Source organism: Lacerta agilis, chromosome 9 (assembly GCF_009819535.1).
Source record: "Lacerta agilis isolate rLacAgi1 chromosome 9, rLacAgi1.pri, whole genome shotgun sequence".
NCBI lineage: Eukaryota > Metazoa > Chordata > Lepidosauria > Squamata > Lacertidae > Lacerta > Lacerta agilis.
This window is the reverse complement of record NC_046320.1, coordinates 57,899,730-57,926,043: the sequence shown is the minus strand read 5'-3', so window position 1 is coordinate 57,926,043 and position 26,314 is coordinate 57,899,730.

Below are 26,314 nucleotides of genomic sequence, written 5' to 3'. Positions count from 1 at the left end.
TTTTGGATCGACTGCGCATGCACAGTCGATCCAAAATGGCGGACGCGGACATCACCCCTCCCGACCAGAGCGAAAAGGTAAGCCAGCTTACAGTGGTACCTCGCCAGACGAATTCGTCTTGCGAAAAACAGGCATAGACGAATTCGTCTTGCGAGTCAACTAAAAACTCGCAAAACCCTTTCGTTTTGCGAGTTTTTCGTCTAGCGAGGCATTCGTCTTGCGGGGTACCACTGTACTAAACAAATACTCATGGCAAAGACCAACTGGGAAAGCCTGTCAGAATACAAATGTAATTTAATTGTTTCCAGAAAGTTCAGGCAGTGGGTTCCTGTCATACCTTGACAGGAAAACTAGTCCACCGAACAGGGGTAGACACATTAAAAAAACTCTGTTATGAGTTGCTGCAGAGCAGGCTTCTGATATCTTGATCTCATCCTTGAGGACATATGAAATATTGGTCAAAGGAGAAAGTTCTGCCTGCTGAAGCATTCAGAAGACCAATTGACTTTCTAAATAGTCAGCTTGAGGTTTATTTATCATGTAATCATCAGTGTTCCTTTTTTTAAAAAAGGCTATGTGATTTGCCTTTGTCAGAATGAATCAAGGAGAATTTCTTCAGTTCACACACCAATCTCCAAAACAATTAAAGACCTTTAAACATGAAAGTATTATTCACTAATGAGAAAAGCTCTGTTAATTTTAACCCTGCTCGTGTCATAATATCATGCTGAATTGTGGTTAATCTTGATTATTTACATGTAAATCATAGGAAATAAAGAAGCAATAAATCTTCTCTAAGGAATTATGGACTAGCAATTATGGAGCACAGGGGGAAGACTAATTAATGAAGTGGTACATCTTTAGAGAAATATTACTACCAGCAGCGTTCCCCCAACTAGTAATTGCATGTATAAATACCACAACCCTCGGCTTGTTAGTCAGTTGTAAAAGACCATGGGGTCTCTCACTAAAAATCAGTTATATTGTACACTATTAGAGATTAGGAGACTTTGGTGCAATGATTTGCAAAACAAGAGAGAGTAGCTTCACAATATATTGAAAGAAAAGCTGGCATATATAGAGGGAGAGGGAGCGGGAAGGGACAGGGACTGCCATCTTATGCATCAAAGGTGGGAAACCAGTTGTTTTTGGATCCCAACTCATTTCTGCTCCAGCCAACATGGCTAATAGCTATGGATGATGGAAGCTGGAGTCTCACAACATGGGCCACAGATTCCCCACCTTTGCTGTACACACTTATTTGGGAGTAAGATCCCCTGATCTTAGTGACGCTTAATTCTGAGTAAGCATGCACTGGGTTGCTCTTGCACTCCACATATGAGGTGGGGGATTTTAAAAATCCAAAGCCTCAGTTTTCACTGCTCAAAAGCTGAATGTCAAATGTGATTGTTTTTACTCCACATTTTGAAATTTAAGAACTTTCCCAAATTATGTTCTATGCATTATTTCCATCTGAGATGATGGACCTTGTGGTCCAGCTGCATCATCTCTGGAGGGAAAATATATTTTTTGCTAGAGAAATATGAGGCTGTTTCCCCTGGGGAAAGACAGAGGAGATAGGCTGGGCAGACTGGTCAGCCACTTTGTTATCCAACTGCTACAGTAATAGGAAGTAACATATGACACTGCCATACTGAACCAGAACATTGGTCGATCTGAATCACTATTGTCTCCACTGACTAGCAACACTTCTCCAAGACACTAGACAGGGTCTCTCCTATACCTACCTGGATGCCTTAAAAAGGTAAAGGGACCCCTGACTATTAGGTCCAGTCGTGTCCGACTCTGGGGTTGCGGTGCTCATCTCGCGTTACTGGCCGAGGGAGCTGCCGTACAGCTTCCAGGTCATGTGACCAGCATGACAAAGCCGCTTCTGGCGAACCAGAGCAGTGCACGGAAATGCCGTTTACCTCCCCGCCAGAGTGGTACCTATTTATCTACTTGCACTTTGACTTGCTTTCAAACTGCTAGGTTGGCAGGAGCTGGGACCGAGCAATGGGAGCTCACCCCATCGCGGGCATTCGAACCACTGACCTTCTGATCAGCAAGCCCTAGGCTCTGTGGTTTAACCCACAGCGCCACCCGCGTCCTTACCTTACCTTACCTGGAGGCAAATGCTTGGTGAACCCACTCTAGGGTTTCTGAACTTTCAGCTGTAATGCTTGATGGATGGAACAGATTTTTGGGACCAGTATACTTGTGTTCCCCCACCCCAAGTCATGTTGCTTACTGCCATTCTAAATAATGGATTGTTGCATATTCAATCTGAAATAGATTTGATGTTGAGATAATGGTGTAGCCAATATGTCAAAATGTATCTCATTCCTTCACAGAAGGGAAAGTAAGAAGCCATTTTTCTAATCCCAGCAAGCAGTTTCTTGAAAAATTCAGAAACATTTATCTTTAACAAAAGGAAGAATTCATTGAGGTGTGCAGAAGGGGAAGACATAATTAAACAAAACATTCTGGAATCTATATCTTCAAAAGCAAATTACAATAACTCATTAGAGAGACGTCAGAATGCAGTGGTAGATCAAATAAATGCCAAAGTCTTAAATGATTCTAAGCAGGAATCAATTTCTGACCATGATATGACTCCAACTGATCAATATATGTAATAAAGAAAAATAAATTAATGCCAAAGAACCAATTAAATTTGTTTTTATTTTCCTCCTAATAAATGAGGCTCTAAGTACATCCACTTTCATATTTACATACATAACCCATATATCTATACATATATATATATATAGTTGTTGTTGTTCAGTCGTTCAGTCGTGTCCAACTCTTCGTGACCCCATGGACCAGAGCGCATATATATCTATATTTGTGAAAGCCTGCCAGCAACAAATAACATTGTTTAAGGCACCTTTGCTATAACTACAATTTGTCAATCAATCTTTATGTTATCACAGAGTTTTAAAGTCAGTAGTATCTTTGTTCCAGGTGTAATGTATGTTGTAGATATGCTAGAGGAGTGCTACAGAACTGATGTTCCTATGGACTGTATCTATGCAGTACCCTGCATATTGTGAAATGTATATGACAGATGAAGAACGTGTAGCCTTCCTCCATCCAGGATGGTCAATGCTAAAGGATGGTGGGGTCCTATGACATCTACAGGGTCACAGAATCCCCAACATCAGGTATATCACTCTCTGTGTACTGGTCCATACTTGTAGACTTAGAGCAATATAGATAATATAGACAATAATTGAGATTTTCCAGATTGCTTTGATCTGATCAAATATTTATTTAATAACCTTATGGCTCAATTTAGAAGGGGAAACCAAGCTATTTTCTAAGAAAAACTGGGTCTGACTTAAATTTTTGCATGTTAAATTCAGAACACATTGCACTCCCAGTATAGGCCCCAATGCATAGTCTGATTACATGAGACCACCACTTTGTGGAAGCTAAATAGGTCTGGTCAGTGCCTGCAAGGAAGCTTGCCTGAGAACCACATTACAATGCCTTGGGTTCCATGATGGAACAAGGGTGTTAAAATACATGAGTGGTGCAGCAATAAAACCACTAGCACATTTGCAAAGCTAAGCAGGGTCCTGTACGGTTTCAAACTGGATGGGGAACAAGGGTGTTGAGATTCTTGCAGTGCAAGAAGTTGAATTAGACAACCTTCGGGAACACTTCCAACTCTACAATTACATGATAATATCATCACTAGGAATGTGATGAGATCCAAATGCCTCCCCCCATGCATCCTCGATCAGACCAGTGGGCCATCTACTACAGAATCCTGTTCTCTCAGTGTTTTCTCTCAGATGCTTCTGAGAACCCCACAAGCAGGACCTGTGTACAATAGCACACACTCCTGCAGTTTCCAGTAATGGGTATTCAGAAGCAACTGTGGAGGCAGAGAATAGGCATGGTAGCTAGTAGCTTTTAATAGTCTTATTCCCCCATGGATTTGTTTAATCCTCTTTTAAAGCCACCCATCTCTGCCTTGTATCTTCCAGTATTAAGCTTCATTAGATGTTGATGAGTTTAGTAATATGAGAGAGGGAGAAAAGTGTTTCTCTATCCACTTTCTCCATGCCACGCATAATTTTCATAAACTTCTATCTTGTCTCCTCTTGCTAGCTTTTAATTGTACTACTTGCAATTAATTTAAATCATTTAGACTGCTGTTGCATTGTATGGTTTGGGCACTGTGGATTGGGTCCAGGGGCAATTAGTGATCACAGAAGATACTTTTCATGATTACCACCTCTTCTGATATTGGTTAGAATTCACAGCCATTCCATAGGGCAAACCACATATTGTCTCCAGTGAAAGGGTGCCTTACACTGCTGTAAACTGTGATCACTGCCTTCACACAAATGTCAACATAGTGCCTGCATCTAAGGAATCATGTCTAGGGTCTTAGGAATTCCTCTTTCCCTCCTTCCAAATGCCCTCAACCTTGTGTCTCAGAGCTTCGGAGTTTTGCCCTTTAGAAACCTCCAGCAAATGGAGCATAAGGGCATTCAGGACTAAGTGCTCACCAGTGCTTGACATGAACATTCACTTCACTTCCGTGGCATCACAGAGAGATCTGTCATAGTTCAGTGCTGATTTGAACAATGCAAGAGCCTTCTTGTAATTCCATGGATCCTGCTCTTATTTTCTCTTTTTGTATGCTTTTATAAAAAGTGACATTTTACTGAGGCACTTCATAGTTCCTAGGAAACACAAACTTTTCAGCATTGAAAGAGGACAGAAATCAAAATACAACAGAACATTCCTGGGGTGGATACATCAGGTCAGCCAATATTTCAGTCTCGAGCATAGCAGAATCCCAGGGAGTACTGCACTGTTTGTTGCCTTGTGATATGCTAAGCTGCAGCAAAATAATAATTAGTGATGGTGCTGAAATTATTTCCTGTCTTGGAAATATGAGTTTGGCCAGCTCATAATGATCAGCTCAAATAAGAGGCTTGCATTATAATTCCAAAAGTAGTCTTACCAGCTCTGATTGGAATCTGAGTCAGGGAAAACCTTTGGTCTCCCTTGCTTTGTCCATCCTACCCCCAACACTCCTACCTCTCAGCCCTCCCCACCCCCAGGCAACTGGAGCCCCTGGTCTAGGAGACCTTAACAGCACCTGATAATGAAAAACAAAAACCTCATTCTCTTCTTTAGTTATTCAATGAAAGCAGAACATTGCTGAAATTTCAGCATCGATAGAAATATTGTTTATAAATTTAATAAGTTTACAAACAGGATTACGGTAGAATCTAAACTGGGTTCACTGTAAACATAGTAATTTTTCCAAATTTTAGCAAAATAGCTTAGTTTTCCTGAGCCCATTTCCAAGCCTGGCTGGAGTTCTCCCCATTGCTACTTCTGCTGCAAATAATAATGACAATATCCTGCTTTTCTGTAGTGTTCAAAGTGTTTAAAACACATTTCGTCATTCAGGCTTAAAACAAACAGTTCCGTATTTACTGAGTCCTAGTAAGGTTACCCCATGTGCCTGAACCAGAATCTCCTGATTCACAGAATACACTGTTATCCACTACAGTACACTGCCTTGATAAACATTTAGAAGGCCACAGTAAGGTGCAAACTTACTCAGTAACTGCAGCAAGCCTGGGATTCCACTTAAAAAAAAAAGAGGAGTCTGTATATATATATAGTTAAGTTATTGTGAGAAGGTTTCCATATAGAAGGAAGGCCCTCAATCTTCTGGTCAAATTTCTGACCATGTATGATTTGGCTATATAAATTACACATGCAGACTGTCTCAAACTGTTTCACCCTGATATAGGAATTGGGGAGAAATTCAGTTCAGCTTGAAATTAATTTACCAAATTGTCATTTCCTGGAACAATGCATGAACCAAAATACGGCGGTCCTTTGAAATGTGCACTTCTATGAATTCTCCAGTCCAGTAATGTGTACATAAGACACAGACTAGGGTAAATTGTCCACAAAATCAATATATTCATTAAACCAATGTACAAAAATGCATTGCAGTAACCCCACAACTGATGCACATTTAACTTGTGTGCATTCAGCTTTACAAGCTTGGCAAAAAATAAAATAAAATAAAAAATCTAAAAAGTTAAAAAGCAGTGGAAGGGGGATGGACATCCAGGAAAAAATATTTGTGGCAATCTCACCCACCATTGAACTCAATGTGTTTTGACTATATGCGATTTTGGCTTTAGGTTCCATCAGCGGAATGTAATCCCCATGTAATCCTCACTACGACATATTAGTGAAAAGTGGGATAAATTAACTGATGAATTTTCATGAGAACTTTTGAAGAAATGAATGATTCATGCATTAATGTGGAAATGTGGAGAAGTGAATTTAAGATTATAAAAAAGAGAAACTGAAATTGATGGATTTGCCCATGGCTATCCTGATACATTAAGGACTATAGTCGATCTTACAGACAAGTCTAAACATAGGCAAAGATCATAAAATGACCTGGCTGGTAGCCAGATTCTGTGCCCACATTTGTAAGCTCAGATCATCCTCTAGAATAAAATAGCTTTTGTAGGGAAAAGCTGAAGTTCCTTTTGGGGCGCCTTAGGATCAGTTTTTATGGTAGCCCAAATCTCAGTCGTATGGATGTATGTATATATTTCAGTTTTAACACATGAGCCATTGCTGCAATCTATTTTAATTGTATATTTTATCTTTACGAATGCTGTCACTATTGTGTTATGTGAGCTGGTCTCTGACCGTAATAAATTATTTCAAATTATTTCAGGACTACAGTGGTACCTCAGGTTAAGAACTTAATTTGTTCTGGAGGTCCGTTCTTAACCTGAAACTGTTCTTAACCTGAAGCACCACTTTAGCTAATGGGACCTCCCACTGCTGCCGCGCTGCCGGAGCACGATTTCTGTTCTCATCCTGAAGCAAAGTTCTTAACCTGAAGCGTTATTTGTGGTTTAGCCGAGTTTGTAACCTGAAGTGTATGTAAACTGAAGGATCTGTAACCCGAGATACCACTGTATAGTCCATGAGTCTCCTCCGCCCCCCCCCTGCCCCCACCCCCTGCTCTAAATTAGTGGTCTTGCTATATATCTATGTTCTTACCTATTTTTCTAACTTTTCAAAATAAGGGTTCACATAAAAAAGCAAACTTGATTTACAATTAGCTTTCTCAACATTTCCCCATCAGAGTGGCAACATTGTTCTTTTTCCTGCATTGGGTTCCAAATTCATCATGCAGCAAATTCTTAATAACTTGCCTCAGTGAACTTTGGAGCAGGCTCCTCTATCTGTGAATTTTAGGCTCACAGTACATTGAAGAAGGCATAACGGACGGTTCAAGCTTGGGAATGAAGGCTGAACTCCTCTAAGCAGCCCCAGCGGAGACGATGCTGCTCAGTGAATATAATCAAAGTCCTGTATTGTTATGACGATGTCAGTATCTTCTGACATATTTCACTTCAAAAGCCCTCCATCACCATTCATCCTGCACAAGCACTGACATCTACTCGTATACACTATTATTCTTCAAACAAAAGAACATAGACTGCAGATATCCAATTGCATAACAGAGTTCAAATAGAGAGAAGCATAGGAATACCTGTAGCCTTCAGTTCTAACAGAACAAAAAGTGGAATGCAGATCCATAGAGTTGGTGCCCCTAAACCATAGCCTGTAAGAAATTATAACAGTTTCTGAATCTAGGCCTGAATGTTGTGGAGAAGTAGGAGGAAGCAGAAGCCTAAAGAATGCCAGAGGCTCTGTTTATCTGGCAAGGACAAAAGCCCAGGCTCCTAGTACTTATATCTAACATGGCCAATCCGCAGTCTTGATATTACCTGCAAAACACAGCAAGTGATATTGTACAACACAGTTCACCCCTATGCAGAAGAGTTGTCTGAATTCATGGGTGGATTATCCCAGGAAGTTTAAAGCTAGGTACCAACATCATACTACGGAGTTTCCACTTCAAGTGCTGACTCTTGGGATTAAGACTGTTTGAGCCATGGATGCAAGTATATCCCCCTCCCTTCTCCTCCCCCAGTGTGCCCACAAGGAGGAGATGAGAAGCATCTAGTTTCCTGGTTTAAACTAATCATTGTTTCTTGTTACATCCAAACTGGGAACTAGAGTTGGTCTAAACAATGGTTTATTGGATCAGGTCAAGATGAAAAAATAATGGTATGATCTTGGCTTGCAATCATAAACTGTAGTTAGTTTAAATCAGGAAGCAGGCACTTCCAATCTTTACCTCATGGTCATGCTGGAAGAGGAGGGGGGATAGTGCTCACTCCTAATGTTCATATAGGATCATTCCCACAGGGTCACTAGGTTTGAACCAGTAACTGGATTCATTTTGCTGTTCCTACTCCATTATTTCCATTTCTTTCACTACAACCACTGATCTTAAAGAACAAGGTGTGCATGTTATGGAGTCCTGTGGATGGATGCACATATCTAACTTTGTGAAGTTCCAAAACATTTGGTTTTCATTACGCTGAAGAGACTTCTGTTACCTTAATCACCTTGCAGCAGCAAACCAAGACAAAAGGTGTTACTGTTTTACTGGGAGGCAGAAGTACAGGATGCATGAACTGACGCAGCAACTATGAAGAAGCCTCACATTGGTGATGTTTATCTCCATGCTGCAGGTGAGAGAATATTGATTAATTGATTGTCATTGTCAGAAATATTCTGTATTCTTCAGTATTATATGCAAGCATACATGCTATGTCAGAACATGCATTTAAATAAACAAATAAGACCTTCAACAAAATGTTGCCGTGTGATGTGCTCCTTTTCTGTTCCTTCCTCCAGGCTATGCCATTCCATTATATCTCCCATCAATCAATCAATCAGCATGTTATGACCACTGAACACACTCAGCTCTCATTGGGCTATTTAAGGTTTTATCCTCTTTGGTTTTTATATAAAATACAAATACACACACACACACACATACATACATGTGTGTGTGTGTGTGTGTGTGTGTGTGTGTGTGTGTTTCTGAAAATCTTTGGGTTCCCTGGGCCTTACAACACCTCCCTCTCAATTGAGAGCAATGCCAGTGTAGCTACATAAGCACCAACTCTTGTGACTGAATGTTTGAAACAGAAGGAACTATTTTAATCACCTCACAAACTTTGCTTTCCAGGATGACACCAAATGTCTGCCTAGTGTTCAGCGTTATGTCTCCAACTGCAAGCACCCCGATACCTCTTGGATGCTCACACACAGTGTGTTATGGAGAAAACATTTTGCATCCCTAGCATCTGGTATACTGCTCTTGAATAGGAAGGCTTCAGTTCAGTCTATTGCGGATAAAGCCATTGGTAGACATAAGCTGTGTAAATTTGTTGAATCCTTTTTACAAACTTCGCAGAGCCTCGTGATAAGAGCAGCTAAGGGAATTCATTGAGGAAGAAGAAGAAGAGTTTGGATTTGATATCCCGCTTTTCACTACCCGGAGGAGTCTCAAAGCGGCTAACATTCTCCTTTCCCTTCCTCCCCCACAACAAACACTCTGTGAGGTGAGTGGGGCTGAGAGACTTCAGAGAAGTGTGACTAGCCCAAGGTCACCCAGCAGCTGCGTGTGGAGGAGCGGAGACACGAACCCGGTTCCCCAGTTTACGAGTCTACCGCTCTTAACCACTACACCACACTGGCTCCATTGCTTCATTGGTGGGAACTATAGAGAACTATAGAGAAAAGTGTTTAAAAGAAGCTGTTTTTGTTTTGTTTTTAGTCTAGTGCTGTTTAATTACCTTATTCATAAATGATTTGGAACAGGGGTGAACCGTGAGATCCAAATTGGTAAATAATGACAAATAATTCATGCAGGATCTCTGGGATCCAGGTCACAGGATGGCAGATGTGATTCAGCGCAGAAATCAATAAAGGTACTGCTTTGTCCCAAATTGCAATCAAATCCTGACAGCAAGTTATGTCATTGGAGAAGGATGTCCTACAAATATTTAATCCTTCTTTGTAAATGGTGGGGTAATATTTTCCTGGCTTTCAAACAGAGCAAAGACATAGCAAGCCTCATTAGACTAAAAGCTGCAAAACATTTTTCTACCCAAGCTCTTGGATTAGTGGCTCGATTCATTGTAATAGTGGTGCCCATTAACACGTTTCCAATCCAACAGTCTGGTGCTCAGTTAATTCCACTGCTGTACAGCCTTTTGTTAAGGTGCTACATTCAATATGCCAGCAAGTTTGGAAAACTCAGCAGTGGCCAGAGGATTGGAGAAGATCAGTCTACATCCCAGTCCCAAAGAAGGGCAGTGCCAAAGAATGCTCCAACTACCGCACAATTGCGCTCATTTCACACGCTAGCAAAGTTATGCTTAAAATTCTACAAGGCAGGCTTAAGCAATATGTGGACCGAGAACTCCCAGACGTGCAAGATGGATTTCGAAGGGGCAGAGGAACCAGAGTCCAAATTGCAAATATGCGCTGGATTATGGAGAAAGCTAGAGAGTTCCAGATTTATTTTTTACTTCTGCTTCATTGACTACGCAAAAGCTTTTGACTGTGTCAACCACAGCAAACTATGGCAAGTTCTTAAAGAAATGGGAGTGCCTGATCACCTCATCAGTCTCCTGAGAAATCTCTATGTGGGACAAGAAGCTACAGTTAGAACTGGATATGGAATAACTGATTGGTTCAAAACTGGGAAAGGAGTATGACAAGGCTGTATATTGTCTCCCTGCTTATTTATCTTATATGCAGAATTCATCATGCGAAAGGCTGGACTGGATGAATCCCAAGCTGGAATTAAGATTGCTGGAAGAAATATCAACAACCTCAGATATGCTGATGACACAACCTTGATGGCAGAAAGTGAGGAGGAATTAAAGAACCTTTTAATGAGGGTGAGAGAGGAGAGCGCAAAATATGGTCTGAAGCTCAACATCAAAAAAACTAAGATCATGGCCACTGGTTCCATCACCTCCTGGCAAATAGAAGGGGAAGAAATGGAGGCAGTGAGAGATTTTACTTTCTTGGGTTCCATGATCACTGCAGATGGTGACAGCAGTCAACATTAGAAGACGCCTGCTTCTTGGGAGAAAAGCAATGACAAACCTAGATAGCATCTTAAAAAGCAGAGGCATCACCTTGCCGACAAAGGTCCGTATAGTTAAAGCTACGGTTTTCTCAGTAGTAATGTATGGAAGTGAGAGCTGGACCATAAAGAAGGCTGAATTTATGCTTTTGAATTATGGTGCTGGAGGAGACTCTTGAGAGTCCCATGGACTGCAAGAAGATCAAACTTATCCATTCTTAAGGAAATCAGGCCTGAGTGCTCACTGAAAGGACAGATCCTGAAGCTCAGGCTCCAGTACTTTGGCCACCTCATGAGAAGAGAAGACTCCCTGAAAAAAGACCCTGATGTTGGGAAAGATGGAGGGCATAAGGAGAAGGGGATGACAGAGGACAAGATGGTTGGACAGTGTTCTGGAAGCTACCAACATGAGTCTGACTAAACTGTGGGAGTCAGTGAAAGACAGGAGTGCCTGGGGTGCTCTGGTCCATGGGGTCACGAAGAGTCGGATGCGACTGAACAACTAAACAACAACAACAACCTTTTGTACAATGTATGTTCCTTTCACAAAACAATTTGAATATAGAAGTGTGATGCATTTTGTTTCTTCCTTGATTTTTTTTTTAATGCAAGGCTTATGCATATGATGATATGGGTGCATGCTAGCAGACATTGTCTCCTGCATGTTGGTAATGCCTCCACTGGTTGGTACTTGTCACAGGAAAAATTTAAAGCAGTAGGATACCACTTTGATACCACAAATAGTCCTGGGGACTGCAGTTTTGTTAAGCGTGCTTAACAAATGACAGCTCTCAGAATTCCTTAGGGGAAGCCATGACTGTTTAAAGTAGTATCACAGTGCTGTAAATATACAGTGTAAATGTGGCTTCTGTGTAGGTTCAAACCATTGTGATTTTATCTGCTTTAATTGCCTCCATGCTTGGATTGCCTCCATGCATTTCTTTGTTGAAACCCTGTTGAAATCCATCCAAGTTGGTATCCATCACTTTATCTTATGGGGGCAAAGTCCACAGCTAAACTGTGTGCTGTATGTATAAGAGCTATTCCCCCACCCCATCCCCATCCTGTATTTTCCCAAATTCAGCAACATGGGCAAGACAGCAATACATTCAGTCTGCAGACTGACTATGAACAGAAGTGTTTGGGGTGACAGTGTAGGCAAGGCCTTCTCCACAGTGGTGTAGGAAGGGAGGGGTGGGGGGAGTGGAGGGCCCAAGTTCCATTTCTGAAGGGGTGACAAGAGGGCATCCCATGGGGGTGCCATCGCGCCCCTGCCCGCAGCCGGGGATGAAGGATCCTCTGTGCGGCAGTGCCTCTTGGTCTCTGTCTCTCTCTTGCATGCCACAAGCCTAGGTCACATTTCTCTCCCCCTCCCACCTATCGGGCTTTTCCTTCTTGTGCAAGCTCAAGGGATGGGGAGGAGGTGGGGGAGGTGGCTCCTTCTTAAAGGCGCAGTGTCAATTCTTTCACTTGGCTTGAGTGCGGTCCTGCTGTCAGGACAGAAGTGATGAGCAGAGCGCCTTGCCTCCCTCGTGGCTGCACCTCCGATGTCGGCGAGCAGCTTGTCCTCCCCCCCGCCTCCCCCCTGGCTCTGGATACTTGGGAGTTGTGGGGGGGGGGGTCAGCATGCCGTTACCCCCGCTCCCAAGTCCTGGCTGGAGCCTGGAGGAGGAGGCAGGAGGCGGGGAGAGGAAGAGCTCGGCAAAACTTTGGAGTTCTCATTTTTCTTTCGTTTTCTTTTTTGCAAAAGCGTGTAGGGCGTCTGAAGACTGGAAGCACTAGTAAGAGGGTTGGGAGTCAGAGGCCTACCCCGAGCTGTTGATGTGGGGGGGGGTTTACAAAAAAAATTGTGCACTGGGTGCCACCTGGGCTTGCTACCCCTCTGTTTCAGTGCACACAGAAGTTCATTTCATTAGGCTCTAGTTCAGAAGCCCTACTGCCCCTGACTGTGAAGACAGAGCATAGCGATCCCACCTAGTAGAATTTATAGCTTTATCTTCCATTAATTTGTCTAGTCATCTTTTAAAGTCATCCAGGTTGCTTGCCATTGCTGCCTTCTGTGGGAGCGAGTTTCATAGTTAAACAACGAAGATATGTTTATATATTTAGTTTGATGGATAGGAATTCCAGCACTAATTCCAGCAGGCCCTTCTATTCCACAATGCATTATTAGCCTACTTTGATCCCAGTATCAAAATGCTCATGCTCTAGGGTGGCAGACTGGAATTTATCAGCCATCCTTAACTGTTAGCTCCAAAATGATATAATATTTGGGTCAATCCCCTGCTATTATTTAATAGGGGAGAAATATCAGCTGTCTATTCATACTTCAGGAATTTTAATAAGTGCCACAGAACAGTTTATTTTATTAGTCCCAAAGTGAACAGAAGTGGCTGCTCTGATATCAGACCTTCAGATTAATAACAGGCTTTATAAATATGACAGGGTCATATGAATACGCCATCAGAACAAACGAAAGTAATTTATTCTTTGTAATACATTCTCTTTTTTTACAATTAAAAGGCTGCCAGAGGGCTATCCTTTAACTCATTTATTTATATATTTTGCAAGGGGAGGAGATGGGATATTCACCACTTTGCATATTTGATGCATATATAATAGTAGTAGATAGGAAAACTTATATTTGAATTATTGTTATTATTTCAAAGTGGAAATAATGACTGCCCCTTCTTCTGGCATCATATAGTTGCACCCAGAGCACCCTGATCTAGACAACTTGGTGTCTTCTAGGTGTTGGACTAACTTCTAGGTGTTGGACAACTGTCATGTTCTATGATAGAATATGTTTCTCTCCATATAAGAAGAGTCACAAGACTGGGGGTGGTTTGCATCTTAGTTTTACTTAGAGTACATCCACTGAAATCAATAAGCATGACAAAGTTAGGTCCATTAATTTCAGTATGCCTACTGTGAGTAAAGCTTAAACAAACAAACAAACAAATGCCACTCTATATAAACTTGCCCACCCAAGAAAACATCTACCACTGATTTATCCTGTCAGGAAAGACCAAGAAATTAGTAGAGTGGAAGCAGAAACTGTTGAGTTTCTCTTCATGGGCTGCCATACAACAGGGAACAGCCTGCTGATCTGCATCTTTTTTTATTATTAAGTATTTGCATGGCATTGTAGTCCAGTGACGTCACTCACTATCAACGCATGCTTTGTAAGTCTGCCAAAGGTAGTAGCTGCTATCTCAATGTGAGCACTGAGTTCCCGTTTGAGTGAAAGGTTAAGGGTCACTATGGATTTGAGGTACCTGAGAGTATTAACTACCTCTAGAGAAATATTGTTTGTGTAGCATTTTGTCCTATGCCTGTCATTTTCTTAATGCATTGCTAATCATGGAGGAGAAATGTGCATGCTTCATGGTATAAACTGAAAACAGCAGTTCTTTAACTGAGGACCAAAGTAGACAAGAGATGGGAGAATTGTGGTTGCTTTCCTTCCTTCCTTCCTTCCTTCCTTCCTTCCTTCCTTTCTTTCTTTTTAAAGCAGCTGTGGTTACCCCAAAATTAGAGCAAGAACATAGAGCTTGGGTGTATGTGTGTTAATTATTTGTATTTCTTTAAAAAAACAACCATATATCCCACACTTTGTCAAAAGACCCCGGGCCAAGTTACACCAAACAAATAACACAATAATGGTGCAATGTAACCCAGTTTACTAAAATATCACCCACTTGCCCATAGATTACAATACTGGACAAACCTTAAGATTTAAAGGCTGTTTAAAGATACAGATCTTTAGCTACTCAGGGTAGACCCACTGAAATTACTGGAAATGATTAGCGAGGTCCATTGATTTTTAATGAGTATACTCTGAGTAAAGCTTACTAGAATATCACCCAACACTGATTTGTGGTAGGGCTGCCCATATTCTCTGCCCTGAAAACAAAGACCTCAACACACACACACACACACACACACACACACACACACACACACACACTAACTATATGATTATACACCACTCGCTTTTAAGGTTGAAATACATTATATGTATACCATGTGGTCTGCATGTAACACAGAGGAAGAATAGGATTTCCCTTTATTTCTACACTATACATGAGAAGTTGTGGTTGGGCCTCTCTTGTACAGACGTAGCAATCACTAAAGATGTCCACATTGATTTTGCAGATGCCCATTATATCCAAAAGAATAGCTTTCATTTTTCTCTTTGGACATTTTTGGGCTCCTATGCTTTACATTGGGAGGTTTGGGGCACACATAAACTTTCCACGTGACAGCTTTATATCCTCCCCCTGAAGGTAAGAAAAAAAATCTGATTACCAGAGAGCCTTAACCAAGAAAAACAGTAACACAGAATACTGTGGAAAGCAAATGATTCTGGGAGCGATAGAGAATTACTTATGAACACAAAGAACCCCAGAGACAGCTTCAAGCCTTGAATTTCCAGATGGAGCTTTCGATCCTCAGCCATCCCTTCCAACCTTCTAAATTATTGTAGACTAAATTAGTCCACAGTGGTAGCAATATATTTCCTCAGTAAGGGACAGCTCAATGTTGAAGTCGATAGGAGTTCAGCCATTGACTTCAATTGAAACAAGCTCTGCCAAGCCTTGAGGCTTGAAAGCCAGATAACTATGAGTTTAGGATGAGTGATTTTCAAGTAAACTAATGGACCAGAAGCAGGGCTTACACAAATTATTTGTTCTGTAACTTAGACAACCGTCCAAGTCCAGCACTTGTTCTGTATGTGAGTGTTGCTTGGCTCAATGAACATTCAGGGGTTGGTTAATAGTTTGTGTGAAGTGACTGGTTGCTGAATGAAAAAGTTCTCACCCAAACAATATCCTGTTCTGCTTTTAGATTATACCTGCAGGGCCAGGAAAACTCTGGATCCAATTAACAATAATGGTCAATGCAGCAGCCGGTAACATGATGTCATTGTGGCTAGGCTATAGATGCAGGAGCTTGGATACCTCCATGACTAGCAACTTGCAGTGTGGAAGGTCAAGGCCAGACTAAGCTCACACTGAAGCAAATCCTGGCATGTTCCACCTCTCTTGTAGCAGGAGTATTGCCTCAGAGTTCTTAAAGGGCTTGTACTCAAAACCTTGAACTTCTATGGCACTTCAGGCACCCCTGGAGAATGTTGAGTCATTTCAGTCTCTAGGGCAGATTGCCAGAGAACTCTATTGGACAGCTTGGGGTGAAGGGCTGCTAGGCTTAGCAACTGAGTCAGAAGATGTTCTTAGCCCCCTAGGCTGAGCTGTTGATTCAACAAGGCAATGCACAGCATCTCATCTGCAGAACGTCCCAGGGTCAATCCCCAGCATCAACTGATAGACCAATGGTCTGACTCAGTATAACACAGTTTCCAATGTCACCATGTTCCACTGGTACCTGGGATGTGGTGTCTGCCCTTTTTTTTGGACTCCGACTCAATGAGTGTAAAGATGATTGCAAAGTTCTCCCAAGCCAAAGTCAGATATGAACTTCAGGATCTCATGGAAGGCTGCATCAAATGAGAGAGAACCTCTTTTGTTCTTCAGCATGGATCAACATATGGGCAGGGAAGAATACCCAGGTTTCTCCCCACACATGTCCACCAGCCCTTGGCCGAGACACCAATAGCCTCTTCACCCTAAAGCACATCCCCTGCCAAGTGGCAGCAGTGCTGGGAACACTTCCTATCCTTTCCTTCCTTCTCCCTTCCCCTGATATGTTGGGTAGCAACCTGCAGGATGCAAAACCCAGGGGAACATGGGAAATGTAATTTCCATACAGCCTCCTGCATTTTTATGTGACAGCTATTAGCAACAATAATTATGCAAAACTCCCGTGCTCAAAGGCAGCAATCCTTTGAGTACCAAACATTAGGGATAAACAAGAGGACAAGGTATTAATGTCATCATCCCCTGCTAGTATATGTCCGGAGGCATCCAGCTGTCCTACCTGGAAATAAAATGATGGATTCAATGAAACTTGGTCTGATCCAGGAAGACAGTTCTTAGGGTTTAAAGTTAACCTATTGCTGCTTTTTGTACTGTGCCCATCAGCAGGAGGTGCAGATGCCTAGGAGGTGCTTAGGTGTTCCAGATTTTCAAAGGTTTCATGTAGTGTTGGCATAAAAGTTCCATGCATCTAAGAAGCTATTCTTGCTTGCAGCCTGCACTCTGCTATTGATTCACTAATGTAACTGAAAATCCATAATTCTCAGCATGCATCCTTTTTCTGTAAAGCAGTGCAGAAAGGTGATTCAGTTAACAGAATGGCATCAAGTCTTCCAGAATGAAATGGTCCGTCCGAATATTGGAACATCTCCCTCCCTGCCCCCCCCCCCCGGTGAATTTCTTTCTTTATAAAATGTTTCTGCTGTGTCTACTGCAAAAGGGCACTCAAAGTGACATTGTGTGTAAAACAATTATGAGAATAAAATAAAGGCAAACAAAACTTAATTATATTAATTAACACGGCTATTAAAAAAAAAATCAAAATAAAGCCATGAGAGAAAACTAAAACAAACTTCAGGTATGTAACTCTAAACACGTACCTATTGTTAATAAGTATAGGTGCTACCACACTGAAAGCTCAACTCATCACTGATGCAGATTGTACATTTTATGGGACTTTTAAGAGTGCTAATTCTGCAGACTGAAGTAGTCTAGTAGGCGTGTATGGGGTATGGCATTGAAATTGGTCACAAGCTGTTAAGGGCTTTACATACTAATATTAAAACTTTGAATTTGGCCCAGTAGCACATCAACAGCCATGCCAATCTTTGAGAAGGGGTATACTTTGCTGGTAGGTCCCCTTAATGTCAGCAATAATGCTACAGCATTCTGCACAGCCTGCAGTTACTGAATCAGCTGTAAGGGAGCCCCACACAGAGTGCATTGCTATATAATGCTCTGCAATAATCCAGTCTTGAAGTCACCAGTTATGCCTGGACTACTGCGGTCATGTTATCCCAGTTCAGAAATGACCACAGCCACTGTACCACTGGGCCTCCAATGACATTATTGATCCAGGAGCATACTGGCTCATTCAGAGAGTTGCAACACCCTGGGTCTACTTGTGTTTCTTTCTCCTAAAGAACCAGTTCAAAATGGATCCAAAAAGAACCTCTTATTTGTAACACTAACGCAGGGTCCCCAATCACATGGAAGACATTGCATGCACAGATTACACCCAGTGGGTTCCCCTTGCAAACTTCCATGTTATTGCACAGATGTGGGTTGAGGATGGCTGGTGGAATGCCCAATGGCAGGGACACACTGGCAGGGGCAGCACAGATCTCTTCTGTACACTCTACTTAGTGGCAGTGCTTGGCATCTCAAATTTCATTGGCTCCCTGCATAATGCCAATATTCAGCACCCCTACCACCTTTTGCCTTCCGTTGGACTTTATAGTTGTGACTCCTGCTGCAGTATCCCATAAGCATTTCCCGCATTGCAACCAAACCAGTCATGCTCCCCTAGATCTGCCTTTGCTCTAGTGCTTGAATGGCAGGGAACGCCCAAATGGGACTTACATTACATTTTAATCCTGTCCTTTCTCCAGCAAATACACACAAACCCAACTCAGAGCATCATGTAGAGTTCTCTCCCCTGCCTCCATCATTTTATCCTTCCCACAACCCCAGAGTGGCTGGGGAAACCCAGCCAGATGGGCGGGGTATAAATTATTATTATTATTATTATTATTATTATTATTATTATTATTATTATCTGTCTGAGAGTGAGTTCAAAGTCACCTAGTGAGCTTCATAGCTGAATGAAACCTGGGTGTCTCACCACTCCTCATCTGGCACTCCAAGCCCTCCATCTGAACTCCAGAAACAAGCATGTAATAATGGAGAAAATATACAAATATAACAGAAATGATCTGATTTGTATACAGATACTTCCTTCATACATGAATTCTCCTGCTCCAAAGGCCTTAGGATATTAGCACTGCTAAGCTGAAGCTCTAACGAATGCAGTGAATATGCATAGGTATTTTAACTTACACTTTACATATTTATTAAAATATATATTTCAATAAAACACATTATAAAAATAATTGGATACATTTGAGGAAGAGCACCACTATTTATGAAACCTCAAGAGGAAAAGATTAAGCATTTTAATTTCTGAACCGATGAGCAAAAATTCTAAGGGAAGTAATGTGATAAATGTTCATGAGACTTTCAGAGCAGATTATTTAGCACATCTATTTATTCATTGATTGGGTTTTTTTTTTTAATAAGATAAAAATGTCTCCCTGGTGCCTCCCTTCCCTCTGTGGACTTTCCTGTACTGTGATGGACACAGCACATAAGAAACATACCCTCCAGCATTCCTCAGAGTGTTCACTCCCTACAATGGCTCCTCCTCGACCCCTTCCCCACAGAGCATTTCCATCACCACTACACCAAAAGGACATGGCACACACACCTTCCACTATCCTGAGAAAACCCCTTAATCGCAATTTTATTTTATTTTATTTTATTTTATTTTATTTTATTTTATTTTATTTTATTTTATTTTATTTTATTTTATTTTATTTTATTTTATTTTATTTTATTTTATTCTTCAGTAGATTAAAAGAAAAGAAAAAGACACACCAATACAATAAAACCTATGTTTGTGAGCTCAGAATGGAATAGATGTGGCAGACCTCAAAATGGCTAATTAGCACCTTTAATAGATCTACTTAGGTACACTTTTGCTTTGCATAGCTGCACCTAAGCAAAGGAAGATTTTTCAGTGACGTCCAATGGAATCATAGAATCATAGAGTTGGAAGAGACCACAAGGGCCATCCAGTCCAACCCCCTGCCAAGCAGGAAACAGTGTTAGCATTTTTGTTAGCTTCCTGGGGAAATGTTGGGGGACCAAGTTTTTGACTCGCTTCTTTCTGCTGCTCCCGCTGAAGATATGCAGCCTAGCTTTGACTCTCACGCTTAATGTATCATAGGGAGAAAGTCACTTCTAGCTAGGGGACGTGCTCTGTGGGCAGAACCAGATAAGGATCCTTCATGGCATTCATGTGTGGCACTTCCTCTGAAGTTGCTAATTTGCTCATCGCTTGCTGTTCCATTGCAATTAAAGCCAGGATGTATGATCTCATGCCACACAATATTCAATGGAGACAAGAGGGTAAGAGCAAAGGGGTGGGGGAGGCAAAAGGCTGCCAGGCCCCAAGGTTCTGACACCTAACACTATCTTCACACCCTTCACATGATGGTAATTGCATAGGCAGCAGGGAGAATGAATGAAAGGGGATAAAATTCTGCAGGCATTTAAGAGGAGGTTTCGGCTCTGGTTCATTGCATTTGAGATTTACATTTGTGGACATTTGGCAGCAATTTGTAAACTATTGAAATAATCTGAATGTAAATTGTAACTTGGAATTCTTTGTGCTATTTTATAAGCATAATGGGAGCCCATTACAGCTTAATTTGCTCTCTAATTCAATCTAAATTGTTATGCACATTGCCACATCCCTCCCATTGATTTGCCAGCATTTGCATCCCAGTTCTCAGACCCACCAGCTGTAGCTGTGTAGTTCCCCTGGCTGAAAATGGAAGGAGAGGTGACTAGACCAGCTTTGCCAACCTGGTATCCTCTAGATGTTTGGGATTGTAGCTTCCAGCAGAGCCATGCTGTCTGGGGTTGATGGAGTTGTGGTCCAAAATACCCAGAGGTCGCTAGATAGTGGAAGGCTGTACTGCACTGTGCGCCTACCTCCAGCAAGAGGGAAATGCTGGTGGATATCCACATATGCTCAGGATTGGGTCCTGTTCTGTATTCAGCTATGCTAGGGTCGCCATATTTAAAAATACAGACACAAAAGTTGTTGAGCTTTCTTTGGCAAAATTGTTGAGCTTTTTTAAAGTTTTGCCCACAGTTGTCGCGCTATGTTTTGGGGGGGAATTGGCAAAAACAACACTGCCAACGTGGGTTGCCATACGTCTGGATTTTTGCAGATTTTCGTCCAGACATTGCTTCCTACTGCAGTATTCCGGTTATGTCCAGGAAAACAGGAAAACTTCAGGAAGCACTTCGCTTATTTAAATGACCAGTTTGTGGAATTTGTTGGCCATCAGCATAAGTGGATTCAAAAGTGTACAGTGGACCCTCCGGATATGAATGTAATTCGTTCCAGGGGGTTCGTTCACACCCTGAAAATAACGTAAATAGAGGCGTGCTTCTGCACATGCACGCAGTGTGACTGAGAGCTTCTGCGCATGCGTGTGGCATGATTTAGCACTTCTGCGCATGCGCAAGGTGACAGATTGCTACTGTGCATGTGCGCACAGTGAAACCCAGAAGTATACACTTCCGGGTTTGCCGTGGCCATAACCCAAAGATTTCGTATCCAGAGGGATAAGTGAGTAGAGGTACGACTCTACGGCAAATTCATGGACAAAAAGTCTATCTCCAGCTACCACTCATGGTGCTATTTGCAGCCTGCAATGTGTCTCACCATACCAGTTGCTATTGCCTTCATGTCCTCCTTGTGGTCTTCCCAGTAGCACCTGCTTGGTCACTGTGGGAAGCAGGATGTTGTATCCAACTAAGTTTTACTCGGAGTTGACCTGCTGAAATTACTGAGCCTAAGTTAGTCATACCCATCAATTACAGTGGGTGTAACATTGTAGAAAACCAATGATGTTCAATCTGATGGACCTTTGGGTCCTCTTATGGTAGTGGGATGTGGTTGTGCTGGTCTCACAAGCATCTATTGGATAGTGCTTATGAATGTAATTCAAGTCTTCCTTTAAGAAACACAATGCCAGATAAGAGAAATTGCATCATTAAAGAGGACAAAAGAATTTCAAACAGTGAAAATCCGGATGTATGGCAACCCTAGCTAATGTATTTGAATAGATGTCAATTTTAGACATAAATGCTGTGATTTAAAATTAATTTTAAAATAAATACAATGCATCTCACCAGAGTGATGAAGTCTGTGACCAGGTGAGTTGTGTGCTAGCTCAGCCTACTGTTCACAGGTTAACTTCGAAGCTCTCTCTTCTTATGCTTCCAGCTGGTGTTGGACCAGACAGCTCTTCAAATAGCCTTCCAAAATTAAACAGAGAATTGCTTTCTGTAAAATATAACACATGGCCACCTTGTTTTCCTCCCACAGCCCTGTCGATTTGCTACATATTACTTCCCTATTATTGCTAAGGAGTGCTCCCTTGCTATAATACTGAAGCGTGGGGGTGCCAATAGAGCCATTTTTAAAAGCTGCGAGTTTGAACGAGGTCATCCTCTCCATAGTTGTGCTATGACATTTTGGAGAACCTCTGTAGCAATGCCTATATCTTATCTAGCTAGCTATCCATCTATCTATCTCTCTATATCTTTGTCTGTCTGTCTGTCCATTGTTCTTTATATCCACACACACCCAACTTCCATCCCACTCCTAAAACAGGCAGCCTGCAATTTTATTTGTAAAAATGTGAATGGCTGTGCAATCATATGCATGTTTGTATGAAAGTAAATCCTACTCTGTTCAAAGAAGCTTATATCTAAGCAGTGGCAGGGGAAGGGGGCGGACCGCCCTGGTTGCCATCTCTGATGGGGGTGACAAGAAGGCACCCCACGGGGCTCGTGCTGCCGCAGCCGCAGCCACAAGCAGAGGACCGCGCCGACACCACTGTAGCCACGAGCCAAGGAACCCTCCGTCGTCCATACGGTGCACGCACATGTGCTGTACATAGCAGCACTGCGCATGCGCCGCTGGACGTTTTGCCCCACCCCGCTGCAGCCGTGAACAGAGGATCCCTTTGCCGCCTGTACGCTGCACACGCAATGGCGGCGTACGTAGCGGTGCCACGCATGTGCTGTACATAGCAGCGCTGCACATGCGCTGCTGGGCAGTTTGCCCCGCCCCTGCAGGCGGTTCACCCCGCCCCTCAACATCCCGCCCCAGGTGCTACAGAGCCTTCCTTTACCCCTGTATCTAAGGTACATGAAATGAAGGAGTGCTGCAGCATCTAAATCCCATGTGCTCCACAGCAAGCCTGTCCCATCTACTGAAGATGGCTACCATCCCACAAGTGATTACACATGATGAACTAGTAAATATGTATACATGTCACAAGGCCACCCCAGAATGACTGGGACATGCTTAGACTGATAAGGCTACATGGGGGCTCCTTGTCTCTTTGCCAATTCCACTTCTGAAGGGTCTGCCACATGTGTTTGCTTTCCTTCTCCCCTTTCAAGCAATTTTCCAGGGGGAGATGAACAGACTAATGATATATACCCCCCACTCACTCAAATAAAGCCTCTTTCCCACCCATTCCATCATAGTTTTTACCCCTGTCTTTCTGACCCCACCCCTCCAGCAGGAAAGAAGAACATAAAACACCATTGTTGAAGTGTCTGCCTCTCCACTAGCCTGATCCTGCAGCGCTGGCTTCCTAAGGTTAGAAGCAAAAGCTGCTATCTTAACACACGGTCCCATGTGCATAAGCACATGCACATGCACCTTTCACACATCCTCCAGATCCCTTCAGCTGGAAATGATTGGTTTCCTGTCAGAATACATGGGGAGGATGCATTGTTTACTTTCCAAAGACTACGGCCATTTGACCTTGGGCGATCAGTCCGCAGACAGTTCTGACTGCAAAGCTGACAAAATTAATGCCTCTGGGAGAGCTGAGCTCTAAAATCTAATTGACAGCTGCTTTCTTCTCCCTTCTCCTCCATAAAAAAGAGAAAACAACTCATTCTGAAAACAAACAAACAAATGCAACCCAAAGGATATCAGAGAAACAAGTTTTAATCTAGTCAGAAACTCTAAGTTTATTAATAAGCCATAAAAATGAAAAGACAATCCCCATTGTGTGGAAACACTAAAGAGAAATGTTGATGGGGTGTGTGTGTGAAAAAGCTGGATCAATAAACAGCACTGCTAATAAAAAGATATGAACTAAAACAAAGGGTGAAAAAAAATATTTATATCCGTTTCTACACAAGGTATTAAAGGGTAGCTGCAGCCTTTGCCTACAAAGTAGGATGGCAGTTTATACATTGATTCATCAAGTCATGAGGGAAAGGGGTGCCACAATGAAGTCTCTCTTGCCTTTTTCAGTACATTTGTACATAGAATGATCATTAGTGTGCTTTGCTTCTCTGTTTTTAGATTTCCCTCTTAGGAGCTTGATCTTGCGCACTTAAAGTTTACTTACTACCAGATAACGGCAGCAACAAATGGCAGGCAAAGGGGCAAGCTACAACTGGCACACAAACTTGTTTAATGAAGCTCCTCTGGCCCCAATTTTGGCAAAGAGAACAGTATTAGGAGAAGGGGGTGGATGCTTAACCCTTAACCAGCCATTTCCCCCATCCCAAAGTCTTATGATATCCAAGGAGAGGAGATACATTGCAGGTATTTATTCTGAGCCCCTGTCCACACCCAATCAGTTTGGCTCGAGCGAAAAAGGCTGGGAGAGATCTCAGGTCATTTCTAGGTCAACTGGAGGCCAGCTTCAGAGAACTCATATCACTATTGAAAATATCCGGGAGGCTTGAACATTTGGGTTCTCTGGATTCCCTAGAGATCAGTCAGGACACATTTTCAGAACTTTCACAGAGTTATTCTAAGGCTGCAATGCCGTTCAACTCAGATTAAATCCTATTTAATACACTGGGACTTACTTGCAAGTATACAATGCACAGAACTGGGCTGCAGGAATTGCAACCAATAGAGATTTATTTGGTTGTGTGTTGAATGTTATTTTACTTTCTGGACCCCATTGTGGTTTTGATTTAACATATTCATTCATACGCACAGGAAGATCACATCAGACAGGCATTGAAGGCTACAGAGTTGGATGCCCCCGAATTCTTTCTGTGCTGTAAAAGTCACAATCTGATTTTTTTTTAAAAAAAACCCGCATGTCAATGGTTACAACAGAATTTAAATTATAACACTATACTTTCATTCATATTTGGAGGTGAACTGGATTTCCTTTATCACAATGTGATGCACGGTAGGTTTAATCTGATGAAACACCAGCAAAATGTCAGTTTCCTCTGAGATAGCAAGGATCATTCAATCACATGGGGGACAGAGAGAGACAGATTGAGATTTTCATCTACAGCTTCTTGGAAGTTGATTTTAATAAGCTTTCTGTTGTCATCCAGAACCTAAATATTTAACTGCTCCTTCTAATATATAACTTAGCTTTGTTTTAAAAGTGTTTTAAGTAATGGACTTTCTGGTTCCTCTCATGATAGTAATTTTAGGTTAAGACTGACTTACACATGTATATATTATTTAGTGCATGTATACCCCACCTTTCTTCCTTCTTGGAACTCAAGGCAGCAAACGGAGTTGCTAGGTCTCTCATTCAGCCACTGACCAGACTCAGCTTTACTTAGCACCACCAAGGTATGTGCTTGTGTGTCCTCAGAACATAACCTGGTGGGGACGCCCAACCTGGAGTAATGTGGTCAGTGGTACAGACATTACAAGTTGCTCTCACATTGCTTCGAGAACACTGAAAGGGTTGTTTCTATGTAGCTTCACTGATGATCATTTGCACTGGGCCCAGTCACAGTATGGTAGGGCAAATGACAGTGCTGGACAATGTTGGAAGTTGCTACCACAGTTGATGTGGCTCATTGGGAGGGAGGCATCAAGCAGAGTGTGCATGTCATTAACATGGCAGGGCTGGGACATCTCTCACTGGCTGGTACTGTTCAGACCAGCATGACAGAGACCCTTTACACTCAGGCTAGGTGACAAGAAAGACAAGCCTAGCCAGGCTAGAGGTAGAGGTTCAAGTTTATGGAGTCTAAGTTTGGGGTAAGGAGTGCAGAAGCAGTGGAGCTGCATGGGACTGTGCAGAAGCAATGGAGCTGTCCCAACAGGGTGGCATGTCCACTCACCAAGCTTTTAAAGATGGGGCAAGGTGAGTTTGCTCATGAGACTTTCAGGCTTTGTGAGACTGTGGACCGAGCTCATGGTCTGTTCCCAGTGATGGGAACTGTGCCCTCCACCCCTAGGGGATTGGTTGATACCCTCTCTGGAATCTATTGCTGCACTCTTCTCCCTGAAAGGGAAAAGTGAAGGTGTGTGTCCTGCTTCCCCATCCTGAGCTTACCCCATCCTGCCTTTTAGGTGGGCAAGACTGCACTCCTCTTAAAGAACCAGGTTCATAGTTTGGAGAAATTCCTAGAACCATGATTGTTGCTTAAGGCCCAGGTTTCCTTAATGGGAAGGAGTACCTATACCTGGCTTCAACTGGTGGATCAACTAAGGCATTAGAGATGTGTCCCT